Source organism: Schistocerca nitens, chromosome 1 (assembly GCF_023898315.1).
Source record: "Schistocerca nitens isolate TAMUIC-IGC-003100 chromosome 1, iqSchNite1.1, whole genome shotgun sequence".
Lineage (NCBI taxonomy): Eukaryota > Metazoa > Arthropoda > Insecta > Orthoptera > Acrididae > Schistocerca > Schistocerca nitens.
The window spans coordinates 792,683,035-792,709,756 of record NC_064614.1 but is presented as its reverse complement, the minus strand read 5'-3'; the positions used below and the strand labels follow the sequence as shown (position 1 = coordinate 792,709,756).

The 26,722-nt window shown below is 53.8% G+C and overlaps 56 non-coding genes across 56 annotated transcripts; all 56 read right to left on the bottom strand.

Moving 5' to 3' along the window:
• Positions 1 to 368: 368 nt before the first annotated feature.
• Trnah-gug (transfer RNA histidin (anticodon GUG)) lies at positions 369 to 440 on the bottom strand. Its single transcript has one exon. It is a non-coding gene; the product is annotated as a tRNA-His (tRNA).
• A 386-nt stretch (positions 441 to 826) lies between these two features.
• Positions 827 to 898, bottom strand: Trnae-cuc (transfer RNA glutamic acid (anticodon CUC)). The gene has a single exon. It is a non-coding gene; the product is annotated as a tRNA-Glu (tRNA).
• A 282-nt stretch (positions 899 to 1,180) lies between these two features.
• Trnal-cag (transfer RNA leucine (anticodon CAG)) lies at positions 1,181 to 1,262 on the bottom strand. The gene has a single exon. It is a non-coding gene; the product is annotated as a tRNA-Leu (tRNA).
• Positions 1,263 to 1,342: 80 nt separating this feature from the next.
• Positions 1,343 to 1,424, bottom strand: Trnal-uag (transfer RNA leucine (anticodon UAG)). The gene has a single exon. It is a non-coding gene; the product is annotated as a tRNA-Leu (tRNA).
• Positions 1,425 to 2,182: 758 nt separating this feature from the next.
• Trnah-gug (transfer RNA histidin (anticodon GUG)) lies at positions 2,183 to 2,254 on the bottom strand. Its single transcript has one exon. It is a non-coding gene; the product is annotated as a tRNA-His (tRNA).
• Positions 2,255 to 2,640: 386 nt separating this feature from the next.
• Trnae-cuc (transfer RNA glutamic acid (anticodon CUC)) lies at positions 2,641 to 2,712 on the bottom strand. The gene has a single exon. It is a non-coding gene; the product is annotated as a tRNA-Glu (tRNA).
• A 282-nt stretch (positions 2,713 to 2,994) lies between these two features.
• Positions 2,995 to 3,076, bottom strand: Trnal-cag (transfer RNA leucine (anticodon CAG)). Its single transcript has one exon. It is a non-coding gene; the product is annotated as a tRNA-Leu (tRNA).
• Positions 3,077 to 3,156: 80 nt separating this feature from the next.
• On the bottom strand, positions 3,157 to 3,238 carry Trnal-uag (transfer RNA leucine (anticodon UAG)). The gene has a single exon. It is a non-coding gene; the product is annotated as a tRNA-Leu (tRNA).
• A 758-nt stretch (positions 3,239 to 3,996) lies between these two features.
• Trnah-gug (transfer RNA histidin (anticodon GUG)) lies at positions 3,997 to 4,068 on the bottom strand. Its single transcript has one exon. It is a non-coding gene; the product is annotated as a tRNA-His (tRNA).
• A 386-nt stretch (positions 4,069 to 4,454) lies between these two features.
• On the bottom strand, positions 4,455 to 4,526 carry Trnae-cuc (transfer RNA glutamic acid (anticodon CUC)). Its single transcript has one exon. It is a non-coding gene; the product is annotated as a tRNA-Glu (tRNA).
• Positions 4,527 to 4,808: 282 nt separating this feature from the next.
• Positions 4,809 to 4,890, bottom strand: Trnal-cag (transfer RNA leucine (anticodon CAG)). Its single transcript has one exon. It is a non-coding gene; the product is annotated as a tRNA-Leu (tRNA).
• Positions 4,891 to 4,970: 80 nt separating this feature from the next.
• On the bottom strand, positions 4,971 to 5,052 carry Trnal-uag (transfer RNA leucine (anticodon UAG)). The gene has a single exon. It is a non-coding gene; the product is annotated as a tRNA-Leu (tRNA).
• A 758-nt stretch (positions 5,053 to 5,810) lies between these two features.
• Trnah-gug (transfer RNA histidin (anticodon GUG)) lies at positions 5,811 to 5,882 on the bottom strand. Its single transcript has one exon. It is a non-coding gene; the product is annotated as a tRNA-His (tRNA).
• Positions 5,883 to 6,268: 386 nt separating this feature from the next.
• On the bottom strand, positions 6,269 to 6,340 carry Trnae-cuc (transfer RNA glutamic acid (anticodon CUC)). The gene has a single exon. It is a non-coding gene; the product is annotated as a tRNA-Glu (tRNA).
• A 282-nt stretch (positions 6,341 to 6,622) lies between these two features.
• On the bottom strand, positions 6,623 to 6,704 carry Trnal-cag (transfer RNA leucine (anticodon CAG)). Its single transcript has one exon. It is a non-coding gene; the product is annotated as a tRNA-Leu (tRNA).
• Positions 6,705 to 6,784: 80 nt separating this feature from the next.
• Trnal-uag (transfer RNA leucine (anticodon UAG)) lies at positions 6,785 to 6,866 on the bottom strand. The gene has a single exon. It is a non-coding gene; the product is annotated as a tRNA-Leu (tRNA).
• A 758-nt stretch (positions 6,867 to 7,624) lies between these two features.
• On the bottom strand, positions 7,625 to 7,696 carry Trnah-gug (transfer RNA histidin (anticodon GUG)). The gene has a single exon. It is a non-coding gene; the product is annotated as a tRNA-His (tRNA).
• Positions 7,697 to 8,082: 386 nt separating this feature from the next.
• Positions 8,083 to 8,154, bottom strand: Trnae-cuc (transfer RNA glutamic acid (anticodon CUC)). Its single transcript has one exon. It is a non-coding gene; the product is annotated as a tRNA-Glu (tRNA).
• Positions 8,155 to 8,436: 282 nt separating this feature from the next.
• On the bottom strand, positions 8,437 to 8,518 carry Trnal-cag (transfer RNA leucine (anticodon CAG)). Its single transcript has one exon. It is a non-coding gene; the product is annotated as a tRNA-Leu (tRNA).
• An 80-nt stretch (positions 8,519 to 8,598) lies between these two features.
• Trnal-uag (transfer RNA leucine (anticodon UAG)) lies at positions 8,599 to 8,680 on the bottom strand. Its single transcript has one exon. It is a non-coding gene; the product is annotated as a tRNA-Leu (tRNA).
• Positions 8,681 to 9,438: 758 nt separating this feature from the next.
• Positions 9,439 to 9,510, bottom strand: Trnah-gug (transfer RNA histidin (anticodon GUG)). Its single transcript has one exon. It is a non-coding gene; the product is annotated as a tRNA-His (tRNA).
• Positions 9,511 to 9,896: 386 nt separating this feature from the next.
• Positions 9,897 to 9,968, bottom strand: Trnae-cuc (transfer RNA glutamic acid (anticodon CUC)). Its single transcript has one exon. It is a non-coding gene; the product is annotated as a tRNA-Glu (tRNA).
• Positions 9,969 to 10,250: 282 nt separating this feature from the next.
• Positions 10,251 to 10,332, bottom strand: Trnal-cag (transfer RNA leucine (anticodon CAG)). The gene has a single exon. It is a non-coding gene; the product is annotated as a tRNA-Leu (tRNA).
• Positions 10,333 to 10,412: 80 nt separating this feature from the next.
• On the bottom strand, positions 10,413 to 10,494 carry Trnal-uag (transfer RNA leucine (anticodon UAG)). Its single transcript has one exon. It is a non-coding gene; the product is annotated as a tRNA-Leu (tRNA).
• A 758-nt stretch (positions 10,495 to 11,252) lies between these two features.
• On the bottom strand, positions 11,253 to 11,324 carry Trnah-gug (transfer RNA histidin (anticodon GUG)). Its single transcript has one exon. It is a non-coding gene; the product is annotated as a tRNA-His (tRNA).
• A 386-nt stretch (positions 11,325 to 11,710) lies between these two features.
• Positions 11,711 to 11,782, bottom strand: Trnae-cuc (transfer RNA glutamic acid (anticodon CUC)). The gene has a single exon. It is a non-coding gene; the product is annotated as a tRNA-Glu (tRNA).
• Positions 11,783 to 12,064: 282 nt separating this feature from the next.
• On the bottom strand, positions 12,065 to 12,146 carry Trnal-cag (transfer RNA leucine (anticodon CAG)). The gene has a single exon. It is a non-coding gene; the product is annotated as a tRNA-Leu (tRNA).
• An 80-nt stretch (positions 12,147 to 12,226) lies between these two features.
• On the bottom strand, positions 12,227 to 12,308 carry Trnal-uag (transfer RNA leucine (anticodon UAG)). Its single transcript has one exon. It is a non-coding gene; the product is annotated as a tRNA-Leu (tRNA).
• Positions 12,309 to 13,066: 758 nt separating this feature from the next.
• Positions 13,067 to 13,138, bottom strand: Trnah-gug (transfer RNA histidin (anticodon GUG)). Its single transcript has one exon. It is a non-coding gene; the product is annotated as a tRNA-His (tRNA).
• A 386-nt stretch (positions 13,139 to 13,524) lies between these two features.
• Trnae-cuc (transfer RNA glutamic acid (anticodon CUC)) lies at positions 13,525 to 13,596 on the bottom strand. The gene has a single exon. It is a non-coding gene; the product is annotated as a tRNA-Glu (tRNA).
• A 282-nt stretch (positions 13,597 to 13,878) lies between these two features.
• On the bottom strand, positions 13,879 to 13,960 carry Trnal-cag (transfer RNA leucine (anticodon CAG)). The gene has a single exon. It is a non-coding gene; the product is annotated as a tRNA-Leu (tRNA).
• An 80-nt stretch (positions 13,961 to 14,040) lies between these two features.
• On the bottom strand, positions 14,041 to 14,122 carry Trnal-uag (transfer RNA leucine (anticodon UAG)). Its single transcript has one exon. It is a non-coding gene; the product is annotated as a tRNA-Leu (tRNA).
• Positions 14,123 to 15,026: 904 nt separating this feature from the next.
• Trnah-gug (transfer RNA histidin (anticodon GUG)) lies at positions 15,027 to 15,098 on the bottom strand. The gene has a single exon. It is a non-coding gene; the product is annotated as a tRNA-His (tRNA).
• A 386-nt stretch (positions 15,099 to 15,484) lies between these two features.
• Positions 15,485 to 15,556, bottom strand: Trnae-cuc (transfer RNA glutamic acid (anticodon CUC)). Its single transcript has one exon. It is a non-coding gene; the product is annotated as a tRNA-Glu (tRNA).
• Positions 15,557 to 15,838: 282 nt separating this feature from the next.
• Positions 15,839 to 15,920, bottom strand: Trnal-cag (transfer RNA leucine (anticodon CAG)). Its single transcript has one exon. It is a non-coding gene; the product is annotated as a tRNA-Leu (tRNA).
• An 80-nt stretch (positions 15,921 to 16,000) lies between these two features.
• Positions 16,001 to 16,082, bottom strand: Trnal-uag (transfer RNA leucine (anticodon UAG)). The gene has a single exon. It is a non-coding gene; the product is annotated as a tRNA-Leu (tRNA).
• Positions 16,083 to 16,986: 904 nt separating this feature from the next.
• Positions 16,987 to 17,058, bottom strand: Trnah-gug (transfer RNA histidin (anticodon GUG)). The gene has a single exon. It is a non-coding gene; the product is annotated as a tRNA-His (tRNA).
• Positions 17,059 to 17,444: 386 nt separating this feature from the next.
• On the bottom strand, positions 17,445 to 17,516 carry Trnae-cuc (transfer RNA glutamic acid (anticodon CUC)). Its single transcript has one exon. It is a non-coding gene; the product is annotated as a tRNA-Glu (tRNA).
• Positions 17,517 to 17,798: 282 nt separating this feature from the next.
• Positions 17,799 to 17,880, bottom strand: Trnal-cag (transfer RNA leucine (anticodon CAG)). The gene has a single exon. It is a non-coding gene; the product is annotated as a tRNA-Leu (tRNA).
• An 80-nt stretch (positions 17,881 to 17,960) lies between these two features.
• Positions 17,961 to 18,042, bottom strand: Trnal-uag (transfer RNA leucine (anticodon UAG)). The gene has a single exon. It is a non-coding gene; the product is annotated as a tRNA-Leu (tRNA).
• Positions 18,043 to 18,946: 904 nt separating this feature from the next.
• Trnah-gug (transfer RNA histidin (anticodon GUG)) lies at positions 18,947 to 19,018 on the bottom strand. The gene has a single exon. It is a non-coding gene; the product is annotated as a tRNA-His (tRNA).
• A 386-nt stretch (positions 19,019 to 19,404) lies between these two features.
• On the bottom strand, positions 19,405 to 19,476 carry Trnae-cuc (transfer RNA glutamic acid (anticodon CUC)). Its single transcript has one exon. It is a non-coding gene; the product is annotated as a tRNA-Glu (tRNA).
• Positions 19,477 to 19,758: 282 nt separating this feature from the next.
• On the bottom strand, positions 19,759 to 19,840 carry Trnal-cag (transfer RNA leucine (anticodon CAG)). The gene has a single exon. It is a non-coding gene; the product is annotated as a tRNA-Leu (tRNA).
• Positions 19,841 to 19,920: 80 nt separating this feature from the next.
• Trnal-uag (transfer RNA leucine (anticodon UAG)) lies at positions 19,921 to 20,002 on the bottom strand. Its single transcript has one exon. It is a non-coding gene; the product is annotated as a tRNA-Leu (tRNA).
• A 904-nt stretch (positions 20,003 to 20,906) lies between these two features.
• On the bottom strand, positions 20,907 to 20,978 carry Trnah-gug (transfer RNA histidin (anticodon GUG)). The gene has a single exon. It is a non-coding gene; the product is annotated as a tRNA-His (tRNA).
• A 386-nt stretch (positions 20,979 to 21,364) lies between these two features.
• Trnae-cuc (transfer RNA glutamic acid (anticodon CUC)) lies at positions 21,365 to 21,436 on the bottom strand. Its single transcript has one exon. It is a non-coding gene; the product is annotated as a tRNA-Glu (tRNA).
• Positions 21,437 to 21,718: 282 nt separating this feature from the next.
• Trnal-cag (transfer RNA leucine (anticodon CAG)) lies at positions 21,719 to 21,800 on the bottom strand. Its single transcript has one exon. It is a non-coding gene; the product is annotated as a tRNA-Leu (tRNA).
• An 80-nt stretch (positions 21,801 to 21,880) lies between these two features.
• Positions 21,881 to 21,962, bottom strand: Trnal-uag (transfer RNA leucine (anticodon UAG)). The gene has a single exon. It is a non-coding gene; the product is annotated as a tRNA-Leu (tRNA).
• A 904-nt stretch (positions 21,963 to 22,866) lies between these two features.
• Positions 22,867 to 22,938, bottom strand: Trnah-gug (transfer RNA histidin (anticodon GUG)). Its single transcript has one exon. It is a non-coding gene; the product is annotated as a tRNA-His (tRNA).
• Positions 22,939 to 23,324: 386 nt separating this feature from the next.
• Positions 23,325 to 23,396, bottom strand: Trnae-cuc (transfer RNA glutamic acid (anticodon CUC)). Its single transcript has one exon. It is a non-coding gene; the product is annotated as a tRNA-Glu (tRNA).
• Positions 23,397 to 23,678: 282 nt separating this feature from the next.
• Trnal-cag (transfer RNA leucine (anticodon CAG)) lies at positions 23,679 to 23,760 on the bottom strand. The gene has a single exon. It is a non-coding gene; the product is annotated as a tRNA-Leu (tRNA).
• An 80-nt stretch (positions 23,761 to 23,840) lies between these two features.
• On the bottom strand, positions 23,841 to 23,922 carry Trnal-uag (transfer RNA leucine (anticodon UAG)). The gene has a single exon. It is a non-coding gene; the product is annotated as a tRNA-Leu (tRNA).
• A 904-nt stretch (positions 23,923 to 24,826) lies between these two features.
• Positions 24,827 to 24,898, bottom strand: Trnah-gug (transfer RNA histidin (anticodon GUG)). The gene has a single exon. It is a non-coding gene; the product is annotated as a tRNA-His (tRNA).
• Positions 24,899 to 25,284: 386 nt separating this feature from the next.
• On the bottom strand, positions 25,285 to 25,356 carry Trnae-cuc (transfer RNA glutamic acid (anticodon CUC)). Its single transcript has one exon. It is a non-coding gene; the product is annotated as a tRNA-Glu (tRNA).
• Positions 25,357 to 25,638: 282 nt separating this feature from the next.
• On the bottom strand, positions 25,639 to 25,720 carry Trnal-cag (transfer RNA leucine (anticodon CAG)). Its single transcript has one exon. It is a non-coding gene; the product is annotated as a tRNA-Leu (tRNA).
• Positions 25,721 to 25,800: 80 nt separating this feature from the next.
• Trnal-uag (transfer RNA leucine (anticodon UAG)) lies at positions 25,801 to 25,882 on the bottom strand. Its single transcript has one exon. It is a non-coding gene; the product is annotated as a tRNA-Leu (tRNA).
• Between the last annotated feature and the right edge of the window lie 840 nt (positions 25,883 to 26,722).

The window sequence follows — 26,722 nt, the reverse complement described above, 5'->3', positions numbered from 1 at the left end:
GCTGGGATTCGAACCGACGCCTACGAAGAGACTGGTGCCTTAAACCAGCGCCATAGAGCGCTCGGCCATGCTACGTGCGCTGCAATGGGCACCAGTGTTCCTAGCATTTGTAGAAACAGTGCACGCCACAGCTTCCTGTTCTGCTGGGGCTGGCTGCTCATCCATCGCACTTCAAAACAACTGCCCTTTTCGACTACAGAGAGCAGCGGACGTCTGCGCTCTGGGAGGCGACATTACGTGTTGGTGAGGAAGTGATAGTGCAAACTGCGGCCTGCGGAACACGAGTGACAAAATCAAGAGAGCACTGTCATTTCGAGTACTCGTGCACTATCGCTATTGCAACGGCAGTAAGGCAAAACTTTCAAAATTGCCGTGACCAGGATTCGAACCTGGGTTATTGCGGCCACAACGCAATGTCCTAACCACTAGACGATCACGGCCACGGCCACGAAGCCACCCACGAAAGCAGCTGGCAGGAATGCAAGTGGCGATACACAGCAAAGCCTAGGCCAAGGTGTACGCCACAGCAGTGTCAGACACGGTCCGCATCACGTGTATACGAGCAAATGAACGTTGCTGCGCTGTCAGGACACTAACTACAGTGGTTAGCTGCATTCACCTCCGTGGCAATATCTTGCAGTCCTCCAAGCCTCTTGACTACAGGTACCCGTATGTGGCTGGATAACAAGTGGATAGATGCCGCATCTCTCTCGCCGTCAGGTGTTGCCACGAATCATACTTAACGTGGCTTTCTGCACGCGTCAGCGTAGCGTCAGTCGAGCTAAGTCGGGACAAGTCGCATAAGAGGAGCAACAAAAACGCGCATTTCCGGTACCGGGAATCGAACCCGGGCCTCCTGGGTGAGAGCCAGGTATCCTAGCCACTAGACCACACCGGATAACGGCGGCAGCGCTCTTCCAGCGAACGCAGCAACCACGCACGGTTAACTGTCGACAACTGTAAAAAATCCACTCTCTCGCGTTATAGAACGGCGTGCTCCGGACGCATTTCGTGGAGACGAACGCCAGCAATGATGAGAGCAAAAGGCGCCTCCAAATCCTGTCGTTGCACCACGCACTGTTCTACGGCAATTCACGAAGCAGAAGCTCACGCCTTGTTGTGCTGTTTTCTTTGCAGGCAATAAGCGCAGCCGTCTTCGACACAGGAAACATTACACGTTTGGCAGCTGTGGGGTTGGAACCCACGCCTCTCAAGAGACTGGTGCCTGAAACCAGCGCCTTAGACCGCTCGGCCACGCTACCTACACAACACGCGCGTCACAAGAGCTGCGTCCTACGCCACGAGAACACACCGCAGCGGCACAAAAGTGAGACGTAAAAATTGGCAACGGTGGGATTCGAACCCACGCCTCCGAAGAGACTGGTGCCTAAAACCAGCGCCTTAGACCGCTCGGCCACGTTACCGCTGGAGCACGAGCGGCGAAACGTTTCCTTTGTAGTACAAAGATCACTCCGAAATGTAAGTGTCTTGGCAATCGCTGTGCCATGTATTTCCACTGCTCTCCCACTGGAAGCGTCTCTTTAGGCCATCCACAACAAGAAAATGCCGTGCCCGCCGTATGGTAGCGACGCCACTTGTCTGTAGCTGTCGTAGTTAAGGAGACAGCATCGAGAGACGTTTTCGTGCTGTGACCAGGTTTCGAACCTGGGCTTTCCGTAACCACTAAAGTATCATAGCTGTACCTGTCAGGCGGAGCTAGAATGCTCCATGTAACAAACATATGTGAGCTCAAGGAGGTTACACGTGAAGAGAAAGCGGCAGGTTAACACGACTACAGCAAAACCCCTGGCAGCGCTGGGATTCGAACCGACGCCTACGAAGAGACTGGTGCCTTAAACCAGCGCCATAGAGCGCTCGGCCATGCTACGTGCGCTGCAATGGGCACCAGTGTTCCTAGCATTTGTAGAAACAGTGCACGCCACAGCTTCCTGTTCTGCTGGGGCTGGCTGCTCATCCATCGCACTTCAAAACAACTGCCCTTTTCGACTACAGAGAGCAGCGGACGTCTGCGCTCTGGGAGGCGACATTACGTGTTGGTGAGGAAGTGATAGTGCAAACTGCGGCCTGCGGAACACGAGTGACAAAATCAAGAGAGCACTGTCATTTCGAGTACTCGTGCACTATCGCTATTGCAACGGCAGTAAGGCAAAACTTTCAAAATTGCCGTGACCAGGATTCGAACCTGGGTTATTGCGGCCACAACGCAATGTCCTAACCACTAGACGATCACGGCCACGGCCACGAAGCCACCCACGAAAGCAGCTGGCAGGAATGCAAGTGGCGATACACAGCAAAGCCTAGGCCAAGGTGTACGCCACAGCAGTGTCAGACACGGTCCGCATCACGTGTATACGAGCAAATGAACGTTGCTGCGCTGTCAGGACACTAACTACAGTGGTTAGCTGCATTCACCTCCGTGGCAATATCTTGCAGTCCTCCAAGCCTCTTGACTACAGGTACCCGTATGTGGCTGGATAACAAGTGGATAGATGCCGCATCTCTCTCGCCGTCAGGTGTTGCCACGAATCATACTTAACGTGGCTTTCTGCACGCGTCAGCGTAGCGTCAGTCGAGCTAAGTCGGGACAAGTCGCATAAGAGGAGCAACAAAAACGCGCATTTCCGGTACCGGGAATCGAACCCGGGCCTCCTGGGTGAGAGCCAGGTATCCTAGCCACTAGACCACACCGGATAACGGCGGCAGCGCTCTTCCAGCGAACGCAGCAACCACGCACGGTTAACTGTCGACAACTGTAAAAAATCCACTCTCTCGCGTTATAGAACGGCGTGCTCCGGACGCATTTCGTGGAGACGAACGCCAGCAATGATGAGAGCAAAAGGCGCCTCCAAATCCTGTCGTTGCACCACGCACTGTTCTACGGCAATTCACGAAGCAGAAGCTCACGCCTTGTTGTGCTGTTTTCTTTGCAGGCAATAAGCGCAGCCGTCTTCGACACAGGAAACATTACACGTTTGGCAGCTGTGGGGTTGGAACCCACGCCTCTCAAGAGACTGGTGCCTGAAACCAGCGCCTTAGACCGCTCGGCCACGCTACCTACACAACACGCGCGTCACAAGAGCTGCGTCCTACGCCACGAGAACACACCGCAGCGGCACAAAAGTGAGACGTAAAAATTGGCAACGGTGGGATTCGAACCCACGCCTCCGAAGAGACTGGTGCCTAAAACCAGCGCCTTAGACCGCTCGGCCACGTTACCGCTGGAGCACGAGCGGCGAAACGTTTCCTTTGTAGTACAAAGATCACTCCGAAATGTAAGTGTCTTGGCAATCGCTGTGCCATGTATTTCCACTGCTCTCCCACTGGAAGCGTCTCTTTAGGCCATCCACAACAAGAAAATGCCGTGCCCGCCGTATGGTAGCGACGCCACTTGTCTGTAGCTGTCGTAGTTAAGGAGACAGCATCGAGAGACGTTTTCGTGCTGTGACCAGGTTTCGAACCTGGGCTTTCCGTAACCACTAAAGTATCATAGCTGTACCTGTCAGGCGGAGCTAGAATGCTCCATGTAACAAACATATGTGAGCTCAAGGAGGTTACACGTGAAGAGAAAGCGGCAGGTTAACACGACTACAGCAAAACCCCTGGCAGCGCTGGGATTCGAACCGACGCCTACGAAGAGACTGGTGCCTTAAACCAGCGCCATAGAGCGCTCGGCCATGCTACGTGCGCTGCAATGGGCACCAGTGTTCCTAGCATTTGTAGAAACAGTGCACGCCACAGCTTCCTGTTCTGCTGGGGCTGGCTGCTCATCCATCGCACTTCAAAACAACTGCCCTTTTCGACTACAGAGAGCAGCGGACGTCTGCGCTCTGGGAGGCGACATTACGTGTTGGTGAGGAAGTGATAGTGCAAACTGCGGCCTGCGGAACACGAGTGACAAAATCAAGAGAGCACTGTCATTTCGAGTACTCGTGCACTATCGCTATTGCAACGGCAGTAAGGCAAAACTTTCAAAATTGCCGTGACCAGGATTCGAACCTGGGTTATTGCGGCCACAACGCAATGTCCTAACCACTAGACGATCACGGCCACGGCCACGAAGCCACCCACGAAAGCAGCTGGCAGGAATGCAAGTGGCGATACACAGCAAAGCCTAGGCCAAGGTGTACGCCACAGCAGTGTCAGACACGGTCCGCATCACGTGTATACGAGCAAATGAACGTTGCTGCGCTGTCAGGACACTAACTACAGTGGTTAGCTGCATTCACCTCCGTGGCAATATCTTGCAGTCCTCCAAGCCTCTTGACTACAGGTACCCGTATGTGGCTGGATAACAAGTGGATAGATGCCGCATCTCTCTCGCCGTCAGGTGTTGCCACGAATCATACTTAACGTGGCTTTCTGCACGCGTCAGCGTAGCGTCAGTCGAGCTAAGTCGGGACAAGTCGCATAAGAGGAGCAACAAAAACGCGCATTTCCGGTACCGGGAATCGAACCCGGGCCTCCTGGGTGAGAGCCAGGTATCCTAGCCACTAGACCACACCGGATAACGGCGGCAGCGCTCTTCCAGCGAACACAGCAACCACGCACGGTTAACTGTCGACAACTGTAAAAAATCCACTCTCTCGCGTTATAGAACGGCGTGCTCCGGACGCATTTCGTGGAGACGAACGCCAGCAATGATGAGAGCAAAAGGCGCCTCCAAATCCTGTCGTTGCACCACGCACTGTTCTACGGCAATTCACGAAGCAGAAGCTCACGCCTTGTTGTGCTGTTTTCTTTGCAGGCAATAAGCGCAGCCGTCTTCGACACAGGAAACATTACACGTTTGGCAGCTGTGGGGTTGGAACCCACGCCTCTCAAGAGACTGGTGCCTGAAACCAGCGCCTTAGACCGCTCGGCCACGCTACCTACACAACACGCGCGTCACAAGAGCTGCGTCCTACGCCACGAGAACACACCGCAGCGGCACAAAAGTGAGACGTAAAAATTGGCAACGGTGGGATTCGAACCCACGCCTCCGAAGAGACTGGTGCCTAAAACCAGCGCCTTAGACCGCTCGGCCACGTTACCGCTGGAGCACGAGCGGCGAAACGTTTCCTTTGTAGTACAAAGATCACTCCGAAATGTAAGTGTCTTGGCAATCGCTGTGCCATGTATTTCCACTGCTCTCCCACTGGAAGCGTCTCTTTAGGCCATCCACAACAAGAAAATGCCGTGCCCGCCGTATGGTAGCGACGCCACTTGTCTGTAGCTGTCGTAGTTAAGGAGACAGCATCGAGAGACGTTTTCGTGCTGTGACCAGGTTTCGAACCTGGGCTTTCCGTAACCACTAAAGTATCATAGCTGTACCTGTCAGGCGGAGCTAGAATGCTCCATGTAACAAACATATGTGAGCTCAAGGAGGTTACACGTGAAGAGAAAGCGGCAGGTTAACACGACTACAGCAAAACCCCTGGCAGCGCTGGGATTCGAACCGACGCCTACGAAGAGACTGGTGCCTTAAACCAGCGCCATAGAGCGCTCGGCCATGCTACGTGCGCTGCAATGGGCACCAGTGTTCCTAGCATTTGTAGAAACAGTGCACGCCACAGCTTCCTGTTCTGCTGGGGCTGGCTGCTCATCCATCGCACTTCAAAACAACTGCCCTTTTCGACTACAGAGAGCAGCGGACGTCTGCGCTCTGGGAGGCGACATTACGTGTTGGTGAGGAAGTGATAGTGCAAACTGCGGCCTGCGGAACACGAGTGACAAAATCAAGAGAGCACTGTCATTTCGAGTACTCGTGCACTATCGCTATTGCAACGGCAGTAAGGCAAAACTTTCAAAATTGCCGTGACCAGGATTCGAACCTGGGTTATTGCGGCCACAACGCAATGTCCTAACCACTAGACGATCACGGCCACGGCCACGAAGCCACCCACGAAAGCAGCTGGCAGGAATGCAAGTGGCGATACACAGCAAAGCCTAGGCCAAGGTGTACGCCACAGCAGTGTCAGACACGGTCCGCATCACGTGTATACGAGCAAATGAACGTTGCTGCGCTGTCAGGACACTAACTACAGTGGTTAGCTGCATTCACCTCCGTGGCAATATCTTGCAGTCCTCCAAGCCTCTTGACTACAGGTACCCGTATGTGGCTGGATAACAAGTGGATAGATGCCGCATCTCTCTCGCCGTCAGGTGTTGCCACGAATCATACTTAACGTGGCTTTCTGCACGCGTCAGCGTAGCGTCAGTCGAGCTAAGTCGGGACAAGTCGCATAAGAGGAGCAACAAAAACGCGCATTTCCGGTACCGGGAATCGAACCCGGGCCTCCTGGGTGAGAGCCAGGTATCCTAGCCACTAGACCACACCGGATAACGGCGGCAGCGCTCTTCCAGCGAACGCAGCAACCACGCACGGTTAACTGTCGACAACTGTAAAAAATCCACTCTCTCGCGTTATAGAACGGCGTGCTCCGGACGCATTTCGTGGAGACGAACGCCAGCAATGATGAGAGCAAAAGGCGCCTCCAAATCCTGTCGTTGCACCACGCACTGTTCTACGGCAATTCACGAAGCAGAAGCTCACGCCTTGTTGTGCTGTTTTCTTTGCAGGCAATAAGCGCAGCCGTCTTCGACACAGGAAACATTACACGTTTGGCAGCTGTGGGGTTGGAACCCACGCCTCTCAAGAGACTGGTGCCTGAAACCAGCGCCTTAGACCGCTCGGCCACGCTACCTACACAACACGCGCGTCACAAGAGCTGCGTCCTACGCCACGAGAACACACCGCAGCGGCACAAAAGTGAGACGTAAAAATTGGCAACGGTGGGATTCGAACCCACGCCTCCGAAGAGACTGGTGCCTAAAACCAGCGCCTTAGACCGCTCGGCCACGTTACCGCTGGAGCACGAGCGGCGAAACGTTTCCTTTGTAGTACAAAGATCACTCCGAAATGTAAGTGTCTTGGCAATCGCTGTGCCATGTATTTCCACTGCTCTCCCACTGGAAGCGTCTCTTTAGGCCATCCACAACAAGAAAATGCCGTGCCCGCCGTATGGTAGCGACGCCACTTGTCTGTAGCTGTCGTAGTTAAGGAGACAGCATCGAGAGACGTTTTCGTGCTGTGACCAGGTTTCGAACCTGGGCTTTCCGTAACCACTAAAGTATCATAGCTGTACCTGTCAGGCGGAGCTAGAATGCTCCATGTAACAAACATATGTGAGCTCAAGGAGGTTACACGTGAAGAGAAAGCGGCAGGTTAACACGACTACAGCAAAACCCCTGGCAGCGCTGGGATTCGAACCGACGCCTACGAAGAGACTGGTGCCTTAAACCAGCGCCATAGAGCGCTCGGCCATGCTACGTGCGCTGCAATGGGCACCAGTGTTCCTAGCATTTGTAGAAACAGTGCACGCCACAGCTTCCTGTTCTGCTGGGGCTGGCTGCTCATCCATCGCACTTCAAAACAACTGCCCTTTTCGACTACAGAGAGCAGCGGACGTCTGCGCTCTGGGAGGCGACATTACGTGTTGGTGAGGAAGTGATAGTGCAAACTGCGGCCTGCGGAACACGAGTGACAAAATCAAGAGAGCACTGTCATTTCGAGTACTCGTGCACTATCGCTATTGCAACGGCAGTAAGGCAAAACTTTCAAAATTGCCGTGACCAGGATTCGAACCTGGGTTATTGCGGCCACAACGCAATGTCCTAACCACTAGACGATCACGGCCACGGCCACGAAGCCACCCACGAAAGCAGCTGGCAGGAATGCAAGTGGCGATACACAGCAAAGCCTAGGCCAAGGTGTACGCCACAGCAGTGTCAGACACGGTCCGCATCACGTGTATACGAGCAAATGAACGTTGCTGCGCTGTCAGGACACTAACTACAGTGGTTAGCTGCATTCACCTCCGTGGCAATATCTTGCAGTCCTCCAAGCCTCTTGACTACAGGTACCCGTATGTGGCTGGATAACAAGTGGATAGATGCCGCATCTCTCTCGCCGTCAGGTGTTGCCACGAATCATACTTAACGTGGCTTTCTGCACGCGTCAGCGTAGCGTCAGTCGAGCTAAGTCGGGACAAGTCGCATAAGAGGAGCAACAAAAACGCGCATTTCCGGTACCGGGAATCGAACCCGGGCCTCCTGGGTGAGAGCCAGGTATCCTAGCCACTAGACCACACCGGATAACGGCGGCAGCGCTCTTCCAGCGAACGCAGCAACCACGCACGGTTAACTGTCGACAACTGTAAAAAATCCACTCTCTCGCGTTATAGAACGGCGTGCTCCGGACGCATTTCGTGGAGACGAACGCCAGCAATGATGAGAGCAAAAGGCGCCTCCAAATCCTGTCGTTGCACCACGCACTGTTCTACGGCAATTCACGAAGCAGAAGCTCACGCCTTGTTGTGCTGTTTTCTTTGCAGGCAATAAGCGCAGCCGTCTTCGACACAGGAAACATTACACGTTTGGCAGCTGTGGGGTTGGAACCCACGCCTCTCAAGAGACTGGTGCCTGAAACCAGCGCCTTAGACCGCTCGGCCACGCTACCTACACAACACGCGCGTCACAAGAGCTGCGTCCTACGCCACGAGAACACACCGCAGCGGCACAAAAGTGAGACGTAAAAATTGGCAACGGTGGGATTCGAACCCACGCCTCCGAAGAGACTGGTGCCTAAAACCAGCGCCTTAGACCGCTCGGCCACGTTACCGCTGGAGCACGAGCGGCGAAACGTTTCCTTTGTAGTACAAAGATCACTCCGAAATGTAAGTGTCTTGGCAATCGCTGTGCCATGTATTTCCACTGCTCTCCCACTGGAAGCGTCTCTTTAGGCCATCCACAACAAGAAAATGCCGTGCCCGCCGTATGGTAGCGACGCCACTTGTCTGTAGCTGTCGTAGTTAAGGAGACAGCATCGAGAGACGTTTTCGTGCTGTGACCAGGTTTCGAACCTGGGCTTTCCGTAACCACTAAAGTATCATAGCTGTACCTGTCAGGCGGAGCTAGAATGCTCCATGTAACAAACATATGTGAGCTCAAGGAGGTTACACGTGAAGAGAAAGCGGCAGGTTAACACGACTACAGCAAAACCCCTGGCAGCGCTGGGATTCGAACCGACGCCTACGAAGAGACTGGTGCCTTAAACCAGCGCCATAGAGCGCTCGGCCATGCTACGTGCGCTGCAATGGGCACCAGTGTTCCTAGCATTTGTAGAAACAGTGCACGCCACAGCTTCCTGTTCTGCTGGGGCTGGCTGCTCATCCATCGCACTTCAAAACAACTGCCCTTTTCGACTACAGAGAGCAGCGGACGTCTGCGCTCTGGGAGGCGACATTACGTGTTGGTGAGGAAGTGATAGTGCAAACTGCGGCCTGCGGAACACGAGTGACAAAATCAAGAGAGCACTGTCATTTCGAGTACTCGTGCACTATCGCTATTGCAACGGCAGTAAGGCAAAACTTTCAAAATTGCCGTGACCAGGATTCGAACCTGGGTTATTGCGGCCACAACGCAATGTCCTAACCACTAGACGATCACGGCCACGGCCACGAAGCCACCCACGAAAGCAGCTGGCAGGAATGCAAGTGGCGATACACAGCAAAGCCTAGGCCAAGGTGTACGCCACAGCAGTGTCAGACACGGTCCGCATCACGTGTATACGAGCAAATGAACGTTGCTGCGCTGTCAGGACACTAACTACAGTGGTTAGCTGCATTCACCTCCGTGGCAATATCTTGCAGTCCTCCAAGCCTCTTGACTACAGGTACCCGTATGTGGCTGGATAACAAGTGGATAGATGCCGCATCTCTCTCGCCGTCAGGTGTTGCCACGAATCATACTTAACGTGGCTTTCTGCACGCGTCAGCGTAGCGTCAGTCGAGCTAAGTCGGGACAAGTCGCATAAGAGGAGCAACAAAAACGCGCATTTCCGGTACCGGGAATCGAACCCGGGCCTCCTGGGTGAGAGCCAGGTATCCTAGCCACTAGACCACACCGGATAACGGCGGCAGCGCTCTTCCAGCGAACACAGCAACCACGCACGGTTAACTGTCGACAACTGTAAAAAATCCACTCTCTCGCGTTATAGAACGGCGTGCTCCGGACGCATTTCGTGGAGACGAACGCCAGCAATGATGAGAGCAAAAGGCGCCTCCAAATCCTGTCGTTGCACCACGCACTGTTCTACGGCAATTCACGAAGCAGAAGCTCACGCCTTGTTGTGCTGTTTTCTTTGCAGGCAATAAGCGCAGCCGTCTTCGACACAGGAAACATTACACGTTTGGCAGCTGTGGGGTTGGAACCCACGCCTCTCAAGAGACTGGTGCCTGAAACCAGCGCCTTAGACCGCTCGGCCACGCTACCTACACAACACGCGCGTCACAAGAGCTGCGTCCTACGCCACGAGAACACACCGCAGCGGCACAAAAGTGAGACGTAAAAATTGGCAACGGTGGGATTCGAACCCACGCCTCCGAAGAGACTGGTGCCTAAAACCAGCGCCTTAGACCGCTCGGCCACGTTACCGCTGGAGCACGAGCGGCGAAACGTTTCCTTTGTAGTACAAAGATCACTCCGAAATGTAAGTGTCTTGGCAATCGCTGTGCCATGTATTTCCACTGCTCTCCCACTGGAAGCGTCTCTTTAGGCCATCCACAACAAGAAAATGCCGTGCCCGCCGTATGGTAGCGACGCCACTTGTCTGTAGCTGTCGTAGTTAAGGAGACAGCATCGAGAGACGTTTTCGTGCTGTGACCAGGTTTCGAACCTGGGCTTTCCGTAACCACTAAAGTATCATAGCTGTACCTGTCAGGCGGAGCTAGAATGCTCCATGTAACAAACATATGTGAGCTCAAGGAGGTTACACGTGAAGAGAAAGCGGCAGGTTAACACGACTACAGCAAAACCCCTGGCAGCGCTGGGATTCGAACCGACGCCTACGAAGAGACTGGTGCCTTAAACCAGCGCCATAGAGCGCTCGGCCATGCTACGTGCGCTGCAATGGGCACCAGTGTTCCTAGCATTTGTAGAAACAGTGCACGCCACAGCTTCCTGTTCTGCTGGGGCTGGCTGCTCATCCATCGCACTTCAAAACAACTGCCCTTTTCGACTACAGAGAGCAGCGGACGTCTGCGCTCTGGGAGGCGACATTACGTGTTGGTGAGGAAGTGATAGTGCAAACTGCGGCCTGCGGAACACGAGTGACAAAATCAAGAGAGCACTGTCATTTCGAGTACTCGTGCACTATCGCTATTGCAACGGCAGTAAGGCAAAACTTTCAAAATTGCCGTGACCAGGATTCGAACCTGGGTTATTGCGGCCACAACGCAATGTCCTAACCACTAGACGATCACGGCCACGGCCACGAAGCCACCCACGAAAGCAGCTGGCAGGAATGCAAGTGGCGATACACAGCAAAGCCTAGGCCAAGGTGTACGCCACAGCAGTGTCAGACACGGTCCGCATCACGTGTATACGAGCAAATGAACGTTGCTGCGCTGTCAGGACACTAACTACAGTGGTTAGCTGCATTCACCTCCGTGGCAATATCTTGCAGTCCTCCAAGCCTCTTGACTACAGGTACCCGTATGTGGCTGGATAACAAGTGGATAGATGCCGCATCTCTCTCGCCGTCAGGTGTTGCCACGAATCATACTTAACGTGGCTTTCTGCACGCGTCAGCGTAGCGTCAGTCGAGCTAAGTCGGGACAAGTCGCATAAGAGGAGCAACAAAAACGCGCATTTCCGGTACCGGGAATCGAACCCGGGCCTCCTGGGTGAGAGCCAGGTATCCTAGCCACTAGACCACACCGGATAACGGCGGCAGCGCTCTTCCAGCGAACACAGCAACCACGCACGGTTAACTGTCGACAACTGTAAAAAATCCACTCTCTCGCGTTATAGAACGGCGTGCTCCGGACGCATTTCGTGGAGACGAACGCCAGCAATGATGAGAGCAAAAGGCGCCTCCAAATCCTGTCGTTGCACCACGCACTGTTCTACGGCAATTCACGAAGCAGAAGCTCACGCCTTGTTGTGCTGTTTTCTTTGCAGGCAATAAGCGCAGCCGTCTTCGACACAGGAAACATTACACGTTTGGCAGCTGTGGGGTTGGAACCCACGCCTCTCAAGAGACTGGTGCCTGAAACCAGCGCCTTAGACCGCTCGGCCACGCTACCTACACAACACGCGCGTCACAAGAGCTGCGTCCTACGCCACGAGAACACACCGCAGCGGCACAAAAGTGAGACGTAAAAATTGGCAACGGTGGGATTCGAACCCACGCCTCCGAAGAGACTGGTGCCTAAAACCAGCGCCTTAGACCGCTCGGCCACGTTACCGCTGGAGCACGAGCGGCGAAACGTTTCCTTTGTAGTACAAAGATCACTCCGAAATGTAAGTGTCTTGGCAATCGCTGTGCCATGTATTTCCACTGCTCTCCCACTGGAAGCGTCTCTTTAGGCCATCCACAACAAGAAAATGCCGTGCCCGCCGTATGGTAGCGACGCCACTTGTCTGTAGCTGTCGTAGTTAAGGAGACAGCATCGAGAGACGTTTTCGTGCTGTGACCAGGTTTCGAACCTGGGCTTTCCGTAACCACTAAAGTATCATAGCTGTACCTGTCAGGCGGAGCTAGAATGCTCCATGTAACAAACATATGTGAGCTCAAGGAGGTTACACGTGAAGAGAAAGCGGCAGGTTAACACGACTACAGCAAAACCCCTGGCAGCGCTGGGATTCGAACCGACGCCTACGAAGAGACTGGTGCCTTAAACCAGCGCCATAGAGCGCTCGGCCATGCTACGTGCGCTGCAATGGGCACCAGTGTTCCTAGCATTTGTAGAAACAGTGCACGCCACAGCTTCCTGTTCTGCTGGGGCTGGCTGCTCATCCATCGCACTTCAAAACAACTGCCCTTTTCGACTACAGAGAGCAGCGGACGTCTGCGCTCTGGGAGGCGACATTACGTGTTGGTGAGGAAGTGATAGTGCAAACTGCGGCCTGCGGAACACGAGTGACAAAATCAAGAGAGCACTGTCATTTCGAGTACTCGTGCACTATCGCTATTGCAACGGCAGTAAGGCAAAACTTTCAAAATTGCCGTGACCAGGATTCGAACCTGGGTTATTGCGGCCACAACGCAATGTCCTAACCACTAGACGATCACGGCCACGGCCACGAAGCCACCCACGAAAGCAGCTGGCAGGAATGCAAGTGGCGATACACAGCAAAGCCTAGGCCAAGGTGTACGCCACAGCAGTGTCAGACACGGTCCGCATCACGTGTATACGAGCAAATGAACGTTGCTGCGCTGTCAGGACACTAACTACAGTGGTTAGCTGCATTCACCTCCGTGGCAATATCTTGCAGTCCTCCAAGCCTCTTGACTACAGGTACCCGTATGTGGCTGGATAACAAGTGGATAGATGCCGCATCTCTCTCGCCGTCAGGTGTTGCCACGAATCATACTTAACGTGGCTTTCTGCACGCGTCAGCGTAGCGTCAGTCGAGCTAAGTCGGGACAAGTCGCATAAGAGGAGCAACAAAAACGCGCATTTCCGGTACCGGGAATCGAACCCGGGCCTCCTGGGTGAGAGCCAGGTATCCTAGCCACTAGACCACACCGGATAACGGCGGCAGCGCTCTTCCAGCGAACACAGCAACCACGCACGGTTAACTGTCGACAACTGTAAAAAATCCACTCTCTCGCGTTATAGAACGGCGTGCTCCGGACGCATTTCGTGGAGACGAACGCCAGCAATGATGAGAGCAAAAGGCGCCTCCAAATCCTGTCGTTGCACCACGCACTGTTCTACGGCAATTCACGAAGCAGAAGCTCACGCCTTGTTGTGCTGTTTTCTTTGCAGGCAATAAGCGCAGCCGTCTTCGACACAGGAAACATTACACGTTTGGCAGCTGTGGGGTTGGAACCCACGCCTCTCAAGAGACTGGTGCCTGAAACCAGCGCCTTAGACCGCTCGGCCACGCTACCTACACAACACGCGCGTCACAAGAGCTGCGTCCTACGCCACGAGAACACACCGCAGCGGCACAAAAGTGAGACGTAAAAATTGGCAGCTGTGGGATTCGAACCCACGCCTCCGAAGAGACTGGTGCCTAAAACCAGCGCCTTAGACCGCTCGGCCACGTTACCGCTGGAGCACGAGCGGCGAAACGTTTCCTTTGTAGTACAAAGATCACTCCGAAATGTAAGTGTCTTGGCAATCGCTGTGCCATGTATTTCCACTGCTCTCCCACTGGAAGCGTCTCTTTAGGCCATCCACAACAAGAAAATGCCGTGCCCGCCGTATGGTAGCGAAACGTTTCCTTTGTAGTACAAAGATCACTCCGAAATGTAAGTGTCTTGGCAATCGCTGTGCCATGTATTTCCACTGCTCTCCCACTGGAAGCGTCTCTTTAGGCCATCCACAACAAGAAAATGCCGTGCCCGCCGTATGGTAGCGACGCCACTTGTCTGTAGCTGTCGTAGTTAAGGAGACAGCATCGAGAGACGTTTTCGTGCTGTGACCAGGTTTCGAACCTGGGCTTTCCGTAACCACTAAAGTATCATAGCTGTACCTGTCAGGCGGAGCTAGAATGCTCCATGTAACAAACATATGTGAGCTCAAGGAGGTTACACGTGAAGAGAAAGCGGCAGGTTAACACGACTACAGCAAAACCCCTGGCAGCGCTGGGATTCGAACCGACGCCTACGAAGAGACTGGTGCCTTAAACCAGCGCCATAGAGCGCTCGGCCATGCTACGTGCGCTGCAATGGGCACCAGTGTTCCTAGCATTTGTAGAAACAGTGCACGCCACAGCTTCCTGTTCTGCTGGGGCTGGCTGCTCATCCATCGCACTTCAAAACAACTGCCCTTTTCGACTACAGAGAGCAGCGGACGTCTGCGCTCTGGGAGGCGACATTACGTGTTGGTGAGGAAGTGATAGTGCAAACTGCGGCCTGCGGAACACGAGTGACAAAATCAAGAGAGCACTGTCATTTCGAGTACTCGTGCACTATCGCTATTGCAACGGCAGTAAGGCAAAACTTTCAAAATTGCCGTGACCAGGATTCGAACCTGGGTTATTGCGGCCACAACGCAATGTCCTAACCACTAGACGATCACGGCCACGGCCACGAAGCCACCCACGAAAGCAGCTGGCAGGAATGCAAGTGGCGATACACAGCAAAGCCTAGGCCAAGGTGTACGCCACAGCAGTGTCAGACACGGTCCGCATCACGTGTATACGAGCAAATGAACGTTGCTGCGCTGTCAGGACACTAACTACAGTGGTTAGCTGCATTCACCTCCGTGGCAATATCTTGCAGTCCTCCAAGCCTCTTGACTACAGGTACCCGTATGTGGCTGGATAACAAGTGGATAGATGCCGCATCTCTCTCGCCGTCAGGTGTTGCCACGAATCATACTTAACGTGGCTTTCTGCACGCGTCAGCGTAGCGTCAGTCGAGCTAAGTCGGGACAAGTCGCATAAGAGGAGCAACAAAAACGCGCATTTCCGGTACCGGGAATCGAACCCGGGCCTCCTGGGTGAGAGCCAGGTATCCTAGCCACTAGACCACACCGGATAACGGCGGCAGCGCTCTTCCAGCGAACACAGCAACCACGCACGGTTAACTGTCGACAACTGTAAAAAATCCACTCTCTCGCGTTATAGAACGGCGTGCTCCGGACGCATTTCGTGGAGACGAACGCCAGCAATGATGAGAGCAAAAGGCGCCTCCAAATCCTGTCGTTGCACCACGCACTGTTCTACGGCAATTCACGAAGCAGAAGCTCACGCCTTGTTGTGCTGTTTTCTTTGCAGGCAATAAGCGCAGCCGTCTTCGACACAGGAAACATTACACGTTTGGCAGCTGTGGGGTTGGAACCCACGCCTCTCAAGAGACTGGTGCCTGAAACCAGCGCCTTAGACCGCTCGGCCACGCTACCTACACAACACGCGCGTCACAAGAGCTGCGTCCTACGCCACGAGAACACACCGCAGCGGCACAAAAGTGAGACGTAAAAATTGGCAGCTGTGGGATTCGAACCCACGCCTCCGAAGAGACTGGTGCCTAAAACCAGCGCCTTAGACCGCTCGGCCACGTTACCGCTGGAGCACGAGCGGCGAAACGTTTCCTTTGTAGTACAAAGATCACTCCGAAATGTAAGTGTCTTGGCAATCGCTGTGCCATGTATTTCCACTGCTCTCCCACTGGAAGCGTCTCTTTAGGCCATCCACAACAAGAAAATGCCGTGCCCGCCGTATGGTAGCGAAACGTTTCCTTTGTAGTACAAAGATCACTCCGAAATGTAAGTGTCTTGGCAATCGCTGTGCCATGTATTTCCACTGCTCTCCCACTGGAAGCGTCTCTTTAGGCCATCCACAACAAGAAAATGCCGTGCCCGCCGTATGGTAGCGACGCCACTTGTCTGTAGCTGTCGTAGTTAAGGAGACAGCATCGAGAGACGTTTTCGTGCTGTGACCAGGTTTCGAACCTGGGCTTTCCGTAACCACTAAAGTATCATAGCTGTACCTGTCAGGCGGAGCTAGAATGCTCCATGTAACAAACATATGTGAGCTCAAGGAGGTTACACGTGAAGAGAAAGCGGCAGGTTAACACGACTACAGCAAAACCCCTGGCAGCGCTGGGATTCGAACCGACGCCTACGAAGAGACTGGTGCCTTAAACCAGCGCCATAGAGCGCTCGGCCATGCTACGTGCGCTGCAATGGGCACCAGTGTTCCTAGCATTTGTAGAAACAGTGCACGCCACAGCTTCCTGTTCTGCTGGGGCTGGCTGCTCATCCATCGCACTTCAAAACAACTGCCCTTTTCGACTACAGAGAGCAGCGGACGTCTGCGCTCTGGGAGGCGACATTACGTGTTGGTGAGGAAGTGATAGTGCAAACTGCGGCCTGCGGAACACGAGTGACAAAATCAAGAGAGCACTGTCATTTCGAGTACTCGTGCACTATCGCTATTGCAACGGCAGTAAGGCAAAACTTTCAAAATTGCCGTGACCAGGATTCGAACCTGGGTTATTGCGGCCACAACGCAATGTCCTAACCACTAGACGATCACGGCCACGGCCACGAAGCCACCCACGAAAGCAGCTGGCAGGAATGCAAGTGGCGATACACAGCAAAGCCTAGGCCAAGGTGTACGCCACAGCAGTGTCAGACACGGTCCGCATCACGTGTATACGAGCAAATGAACGTTGCTGCGCTGTCAGGACACTAACTACAGTGGTTAGCTGCATTCACCTCCGTGGCAATATCTTGCAGTCCTCCAAGCCTCTTGACTACAGGTACCCGTATGTGGCTGGATAACAAGTGGATAGATGCCGCATCTCTCTCGCCGTCAGGTGTTGCCACGAATCATACTTAACGTGGCTTTCTGCACGCGTCAGCGTAGCGTCAGTCGAGCTAAGTCGGGACAAGTCGCATAAGAGGAGCAACAAAAACGCGCATTTCCGGTACCGGGAATCGAACCCGGGCCTCCTGGGTGAGAGCCAGGTATCCTAGCCACTAGACCACACCGGATAACGGCGGCAGCGCTCTTCCAGCGAACACAGCAACCACGCACGGTTAACTGTCGACAACTGTAAAAAATCCACTCTCTCGCGTTATAGAACGGCGTGCTCCGGACGCATTTCGTGGAGACGAACGCCAGCAATGATGAGAGCAAAAGGCGCCTCCAAATCCTGTCGTTGCACCACGCACTGTTCTACGGCAATTCACGAAGCAGAAGCTCACGCCTTGTTGTGCTGTTTTCTTTGCAGGCAATAAGCGCAGCCGTCTTCGACACAGGAAACATTACACGTTTGGCAGCTGTGGGGTTGGAACCCACGCCTCTCAAGAGACTGGTGCCTGAAACCAGCGCCTTAGACCGCTCGGCCACGCTACCTACACAACACGCGCGTCACAAGAGCTGCGTCCTACGCCACGAGAACACACCGCAGCGGCACAAAAGTGAGACGTAAAAATTGGCAGCTGTGGGATTCGAACCCACGCCTCCGAAGAGACTGGTGCCTAAAACCAGCGCCTTAGACCGCTCGGCCACGTTACCGCTGGAGCACGAGCGGCGAAACGTTTCCTTTGTAGTACAAAGATCACTCCGAAATGTAAGTGTCTTGGCAATCGCTGTGCCATGTATTTCCACTGCTCTCCCACTGGAAGCGTCTCTTTAGGCCATCCACAACAAGAAAATGCCGTGCCCGCCGTATGGTAGCGAAACGTTTCCTTTGTAGTACAAAGATCACTCCGAAATGTAAGTGTCTTGGCAATCGCTGTGCCATGTATTTCCACTGCTCTCCCACTGGAAGCGTCTCTTTAGGCCATCCACAACAAGAAAATGCCGTGCCCGCCGTATGGTAGCGACGCCACTTGTCTGTAGCTGTCGTAGTTAAGGAGACAGCATCGAGAGACGTTTTCGTGCTGTGACCAGGTTTCGAACCTGGGCTTTCCGTAACCACTAAAGTATCATAGCTGTACCTGTCAGGCGGAGCTAGAATGCTCCATGTAACAAACATATGTGAGCTCAAGGAGGTTACACGTGAAGAGAAAGCGGCAGGTTAACACGACTACAGCAAAACCCCTGGCAGCGCTGGGATTCGAACCGACGCCTACGAAGAGACTGGTGCCTTAAACCAGCGCCATAGAGCGCTCGGCCATGCTACGTGCGCTGCAATGGGCACCAGTGTTCCTAGCATTTGTAGAAACAGTGCACGCCACAGCTTCCTGTTCTGCTGGGGCTGGCTGCTCATCCATCGCACTTCAAAACAACTGCCCTTTTCGACTACAGAGAGCAGCGGACGTCTGCGCTCTGGGAGGCGACATTACGTGTTGGTGAGGAAGTGATAGTGCAAACTGCGGCCTGCGGAACACGAGTGACAAAATCAAGAGAGCACTGTCATTTCGAGTACTCGTGCACTATCGCTATTGCAACGGCAGTAAGGCAAAACTTTCAAAATTGCCGTGACCAGGATTCGAACCTGGGTTATTGCGGCCACAACGCAATGTCCTAACCACTAGACGATCACGGCCACGGCCACGAAGCCACCCACGAAAGCAGCTGGCAGGAATGCAAGTGGCGATACACAGCAAAGCCTAGGCCAAGGTGTACGCCACAGCAGTGTCAGACACGGTCCGCATCACGTGTATACGAGCAAATGAACGTTGCTGCGCTGTCAGGACACTAACTACAGTGGTTAGCTGCATTCACCTCCGTGGCAATATCTTGCAGTCCTCCAAGCCTCTTGACTACAGGTACCCGTATGTGGCTGGATAACAAGTGGATAGATGCCGCATCTCTCTCGCCGTCAGGTGTTGCCACGAATCATACTTAACGTGGCTTTCTGCACGCGTCAGCGTAGCGTCAGTCGAGCTAAGTCGGGACAAGTCGCATAAGAGGAGCAACAAAAACGCGCATTTCCGGTACCGGGAATCGAACCCGGGCCTCCTGGGTGAGAGCCAGGTATCCTAGCCACTAGACCACACCGGATAACGGCGGCAGCGCTCTTCCAGCGAACACAGCAACCACGCACGGTTAACTGTCGACAACTGTAAAAAATCCACTCTCTCGCGTTATAGAACGGCGTGCTCCGGACGCATTTCGTGGAGACGAACGCCAGCAATGATGAGAGCAAAAGGCGCCTCCAAATCCTGTCGTTGCACCACGCACTGTTCTACGGCAATTCACGAAGCAGAAGCTCACGCCTTGTTGTGCTGTTTTCTTTGCAGGCAATAAGCGCAGCCGTCTTCGACACAGGAAACATTACACGTTTGGCAGCTGTGGGGTTGGAACCCACGCCTCTCAAGAGACTGGTGCCTGAAACCAGCGCCTTAGACCGCTCGGCCACGCTACCTACACAACACGCGCGTCACAAGAGCTGCGTCCTACGCCACGAGAACACACCGCAGCGGCACAAAAGTGAGACGTAAAAATTGGCAGCTGTGGGATTCGAACCCACGCCTCCGAAGAGACTGGTGCCTAAAACCAGCGCCTTAGACCGCTCGGCCACGTTACCGCTGGAGCACGAGCGGCGAAACGTTTCCTTTGTAGTACAAAGATCACTCCGAAATGTAAGTGTCTTGGCAATCGCTGTGCCATGTATTTCCACTGCTCTCCCACTGGAAGCGTCTCTTTAGGCCATCCACAACAAGAAAATGCCGTGCCCGCCGTATGGTAGCGAAACGTTTCCTTTGTAGTACAAAGATCACTCCGAAATGTAAGTGTCTTGGCAATCGCTGTGCCATGTATTTCCACTGCTCTCCCACTGGAAGCGTCTCTTTAGGCCATCCACAACAAGAAAATGCCGTGCCCGCCGTATGGTAGCGACGCCACTTGTCTGTAGCTGTCGTAGTTAAGGAGACAGCATCGAGAGACGTTTTCGTGCTGTGACCAGGTTTCGAACCTGGGCTTTCCGTAACCACTAAAGTATCATAGCTGTACCTGTCAGGCGGAGCTAGAATGCTCCATGTAACAAACATATGTGAGCTCAAGGAGGTTACACGTGAAGAGAAAGCGGCAGGTTAACACGACTACAGCAAAACCCCTGGCAGCGCTGGGATTCGAACCGACGCCTACGAAGAGACTGGTGCCTTAAACCAGCGCCATAGAGCGCTCGGCCATGCTACGTGCGCTGCAATGGGCACCAGTGTTCCTAGCATTTGTAGAAACAGTGCACGCCACAGCTTCCTGTTCTGCTGGGGCTGGCTGCTCATCCATCGCACTTCAAAACAACTGCCCTTTTCGACTACAGAGAGCAGCGGACGTCTGCGCTCTGGGAGGCGACATTACGTGTTGGTGAGGAAGTGATAGTGCAAACTGCGGCCTGCGGAACACGAGTGACAAAATCAAGAGAGCACTGTCATTTCGAGTACTCGTGCACTATCGCTATTGCAACGGCAGTAAGGCAAAACTTTCAAAATTGCCGTGACCAGGATTCGAACCTGGGTTATTGCGGCCACAACGCAATGTCCTAACCACTAGACGATCACGGCCACGGCCACGAAGCCACCCACGAAAGCAGCTGGCAGGAATGCAAGTGGCGATACACAGCAAAGCCTAGGCCAAGGTGTACGCCACAGCAGTGTCAGACACGGTCCGCATCACGTGTATACGAGCAAATGAACGTTGCTGCGCTGTCAGGACACTAACTACAGTGGTTAGCTGCATTCACCTCCGTGGCAATATCTTGCAGTCCTCCAAGCCTCTTGACTACAGGTACCCGTATGTGGCTGGATAACAAGTGGATAGATGCCGCATCTCTCTCGCCGTCAGGTGTTGCCACGAATCATACTTAACGTGGCTTTCTGCACGCGTCAGCGTAGCGTCAGTCGAGCTAAGTCGGGACAAGTCGCATAAGAGGAGCAACAAAAACGCGCATTTCCGGTACCGGGAATCGAACCCGGGCCTCCTGGGTGAGAGCCAGGTATCCTAGCCACTAGACCACACCGGATAACGGCGGCAGCGCTCTTCCAGCGAACACAGCAACCACGCACGGTTAACTGTCGACAACTGTAAAAAATCCACTCTCTCGCGTTATAGAACGGCGTGCTCCGGACGCATTTCGTGGAGACGAACGCCAGCAATGATGAGAGCAAAAGGCGCCTCCAAATCCTGTCGTTGCACCACGCACTGTTCTACGGCAATTCACGAAGCAGAAGCTCACGCCTTGTTGTGCTGTTTTCTTTGCAGGCAATAAGCGCAGCCGTCTTCGACACAGGAAACATTACACGTTTGGCAGCTGTGGGGTTGGAACCCACGCCTCTCAAGAGACTGGTGCCTGAAACCAGCGCCTTAGACCGCTCGGCCACGCTACCTACACAACACGCGCGTCACAAGAGCTGCGTCCTACGCCACGAGAACACACCGCAGCGGCACAAAAGTGAGACGTAAAAATTGGCAGCTGTGGGATTCGAACCCACGCCTCCGAAGAGACTGGTGCCTAAAACCAGCGCCTTAGACCGCTCGGCCACGTTACCGCTGGAGCACGAGCGGCGAAACGTTTCCTTTGTAGTACAAAGATCACTCCGAAATGTAAGTGTCTTGGCAATCGCTGTGCCATGTATTTCCACTGCTCTCCCACTGGAAGCGTCTCTTTAGGCCATCCACAACAAGAAAATGCCGTGCCCGCCGTATGGTAGCGAAACGTTTCCTTTGTAGTACAAAGATCACTCCGAAATGTAAGTGTCTTGGCAATCGCTGTGCCATGTATTTCCACTGCTCTCCCACTGGAAGCGTCTCTTTAGGCCATCCACAACAAGAAAATGCCGTGCCCGCCGTATGGTAGCGACGCCACTTGTCTGTAGCTGTCGTAGTTAAGGAGACAGCATCGAGAGACGTTTTCGTGCTGTGACCAGGTTTCGAACCTGGGCTTTCCGTAACCACTAAAGTATCATAGCTGTACCTGTCAGGCGGAGCTAGAATGCTCCATGTAACAAACATATGTGAGCTCAAGGAGGTTACACGTGAAGAGAAAGCGGCAGGTTAACACGACTACAGCAAAACCCCTGGCAGCGCTGGGATTCGAACCGACGCCTACGAAGAGACTGGTGCCTTAAACCAGCGCCATAGAGCGCTCGGCCATGCTACGTGCGCTGCAATGGGCACCAGTGTTCCTAGCATTTGTAGAAACAGTGCACGCCACAGCTTCCTGTTCTGCTGGGGCTGGCTGCTCATCCATCGCACTTCAAAACAACTGCCCTTTTCGACTACAGAGAGCAGCGGACGTCTGCGCTCTGGGAGGCGACATTACGTGTTGGTGAGGAAGTGATAGTGCAAACTGCGGCCTGCGGAACACGAGTGACAAAATCAAGAGAGCACTGTCATTTCGAGTACTCGTGCACTATCGCTATTGCAACGGCAGTAAGGCAAAACTTTCAAAATTGCCGTGACCAGGATTCGAACCTGGGTTATTGCGGCCACAACGCAATGTCCTAACCACTAGACGATCACGGCCACGGCCACGAAGCCACCCACGAAAGCAGCTGGCAGGAATGCAAGTGGCGATACACAGCAAAGCCTAGGCCAAGGTGTACGCCACAGCAGTGTCAGACACGGTCCGCATCACGTGTATACGAGCAAATGAACGTTGCTGCGCTGTCAGGACACTAACTACAGTGGTTAGCTGCATTCACCTCCGTGGCAATATCTTGCAGTCCTCCAAGCCTCTTGACTACAGGTACCCGTATGTGGCTGGATAACAAGTGGATAGATGCCGCATCTCTCTCGCCGTCAGGTGTTGCCACGAATCATACTTAACGTGGCTTTCTGCACGCGTCAGCGTAGCGTCAGTCGAGCTAAGTCGGGACAAGTCGCATAAGAGGAGCAACAAAAACGCGCATTTCCGGTACCGGGAATCGAACCCGGGCCTCCTGGGTGAGAGCCAGGTATCCTAGCCACTAGACCACACCGGATAACGGCGGCAGCGCTCTTCCAGCGAACACAGCAACCACGCACGGTTAACTGTCGACAACTGTAAAAAATCCACTCTCTCGCGTTATAGAACGGCGTGCTCCGGACGCATTTCGTGGAGACGAACGCCAGCAATGATGAGAGCAAAAGGCGCCTCCAAATCCTGTCGTTGCACCACGCACTGTTCTACGGCAATTCACGAAGCAGAAGCTCACGCCTTGTTGTGCTGTTTTCTTTGCAGGCAATAAGCGCAGCCGTCTTCGACACAGGAAACATTACACGTTTGGCAGCTGTGGGGTTGGAACCCACGCCTCTCAAGAGACTGGTGCCTGAAACCAGCGCCTTAGACCGCTCGGCCACGCTACCTACACAACACGCGCGTCACAAGAGCTGCGTCCTACGCCACGAGAACACACCGCAGCGGCACAAAAGTGAGACGTAAAAATTGGCAGCTGTGGGATTCGAACCCACGCCTCCGAAGAGACTGGTGCCTAAAACCAGCGCCTTAGACCGCTCGGCCACGTTACCGCTGGAGCACGAGCGGCGAAACGTTTCCTTTGTAGTACAAAGATCACTCCGAAATGTAAGTGTCTTGGCAATCGCTGTGCCATGTATTTCCACTGCTCTCCCACTGGAAGCGTCTCTTTAGGCCATCCACAACAAGAAAATGCCGTGCCCGCCGTATGGTAGCGAAACGTTTCCTTTGTAGTACAAAGATCACTCCGAAATGTAAGTGTCTTGGCAATCGCTGTGCCATGTATTTCCACTGCTCTCCCACTGGAAGCGTCTCTTTAGGCCATCCACAACAAGAAAATGCCGTGCCCGCCGTATGGTAGCGACGCCACTTGTCTGTAGCTGTCGTAGTTAAGGAGACAGCATCGAGAGACGTTTTCGTGCTGTGACCAGGTTTCGAACCTGGGCTTTCCGTAACCACTAAAGTATCATAGCTGTACCTGTCAGGCGGAGCTAGAATGCTCCATGTAACAAACATATGTGAGCTCAAGGAGGTTACACGTGAAGAGAAAGCGGCAGGTTAACACGACTACAGCAAAACCCCTGGCAGCGCTGGGATTCGAACCGACGCCTACGAAGAGACTGGTGCCTTAAACCAGCGCCATAGAGCGCTCGGCCATGCTACGTGCGCTGCAATGGGCACCAGTGTTCCTAGCATTTGTAGAAACAGTGCACGCCACAGCTTCCTGTTCTGCTGGGGCTGGCTGCTCATCCATCGCACTTCAAAACAACTGCCCTTTTCGACTACAGAGAGCAGCGGACGTCTGCGCTCTGGGAGGCGACATTACGTGTTGGTGAGGAAGTGATAGTGCAAACTGCGGCCTGCGGAACACGAGTGACAAAATCAAGAGAGCACTGTCATTTCGAGTACTCGTGCACTATCGCTATTGCAACGGCAGTAAGGCAAAACTTTCAAAATTGCCGTGACCAGGATTCGAACCTGGGTTATTGCGGCCACAACGCAATGTCCTAACCACTAGACGATCACGGCCACGGCCACGAAGCCACCCACGAAAGCAGCTGGCAGGAATGCAAGTGGCGATACACAGCAAAGCCTAGGCCAAGGTGTACGCCACAGCAGTGTCAGACACGGTCCGCATCACGTGTATACGAGCAAATGAACGTTGCTGCGCTGTCAGGACACTAACTACAGTGGTTAGCTGCATTCACCTCCGTGGCAATATCTTGCAGTCCTCCAAGCCTCTTGACTACAGGTACCCGTATGTGGCTGGATAACAAGTGGATAGATGCCGCATCTCTCTCGCCGTCAGGTGTTGCCACGAATCATACTTAACGTGGCTTTCTGCACGCGTCAGCGTAGCGTCAGTCGAGCTAAGTCGGGACAAGTCGCATAAGAGGAGCAACAAAAACGCGCATTTCCGGTACCGGGAATCGAACCCGGGCCTCCTGGGTGAGAGCCAGGTATCCTAGCCACTAGACCACACCGGATAACGGCGGCAGCGCTCTTCCAGCGAACACAGCAACCACGCACGGTTAACTGTCGACAACTGTAAAAAATCCACTCTCTCGCGTTATAGAACGGCGTGCTCCGGACGCATTTCGTGGAGACGAACGCCAGCAATGATGAGAGCAAAAGGCGCCTCCAAATCCTGTCGTTGCACCACGCACTGTTCTACGGCAATTCACGAAGCAGAAGCTCACGCCTTGTTGTGCTGTTTTCTTTGCAGGCAATAAGCGCAGCCGTCTTCGACACAGGAAACATTACACGTTTGGCAGCTGTGGGGTTGGAACCCACGCCTCTCAAGAGACTGGTGCCTGAAACCAGCGCCTTAGACCGCTCGGCCACGCTACCTACACAACACGCGCGTCACAAGAGCTGCGTCCTACGCCACGAGAACACACCGCAGCGGCACAAAAGTGAGACGTAAAAATTGGCAGCTGTGGGATTCGAACCCACGCCTCCGAAGAGACTGGTGCCTAAAACCAGCGCCTTAGACCGCTCGGCCACGTTACCGCTGGAGCACGAGCGGCGAAACGTTTCCTTTGTAGTACAAAGATCACTCCGAAATGTAAGTGTCTTGGCAATCGCTGTGCCATGTATTTCCACTGCTCTCCCACTGGAAGCGTCTCTTTAGGCCATCCACAACAAGAAAATGCCGTGCCCGCCGTATGGTAGCGAAACGTTTCCTTTGTAGTACAAAGATCACTCCGAAATGTAAGTGTCTTGGCAATCGCTGTGCCATGTATTTCCACTGCTCTCCCACTGGAAGCGTCTCTTTAGGCCATCCACAACAAGAAAATGCCGTGCCCGCCGTATGGTAGCGACGCCACTTGTCTGTAGCTGTCGTAGTTAAGGAGACAGCATCGAGAGACGTTTTCGTGCTGTGACCAGGTTTCGAACCTGGGCTTTCCGTAACCACTAAAGTATCATAGCTGTACCTGTCAGGCGGAGCTAGAATGCTCCATGTAACAAACATATGTGAGCTCAAGGAGGTTACACGTGAAGAGAAAGCGGCAGGTTAACACGACTACAGCAAAACCCCTGGCAGCGCTGGGATTCGAACCGACGCCTACGAAGAGACTGGTGCCTTAAACCAGCGCCATAGAGCGCTCGGCCATGCTACGTGCGCTGCAATGGGCACCAGTGTTCCTAGCATTTGTAGAAACAGTGCACGCCACAGCTTCCTGTTCTGCTGGGGCTGGCTGCTCATCCATCGCACTTCAAAACAACTGCCCTTTTCGACTACAGAGAGCAGCGGACGTCTGCGCTCTGGGAGGCGACATTACGTGTTGGTGAGGAAGTGATAGTGCAAACTGCGGCCTGCGGAACACGAGTGACAAAATCAAGAGAGCA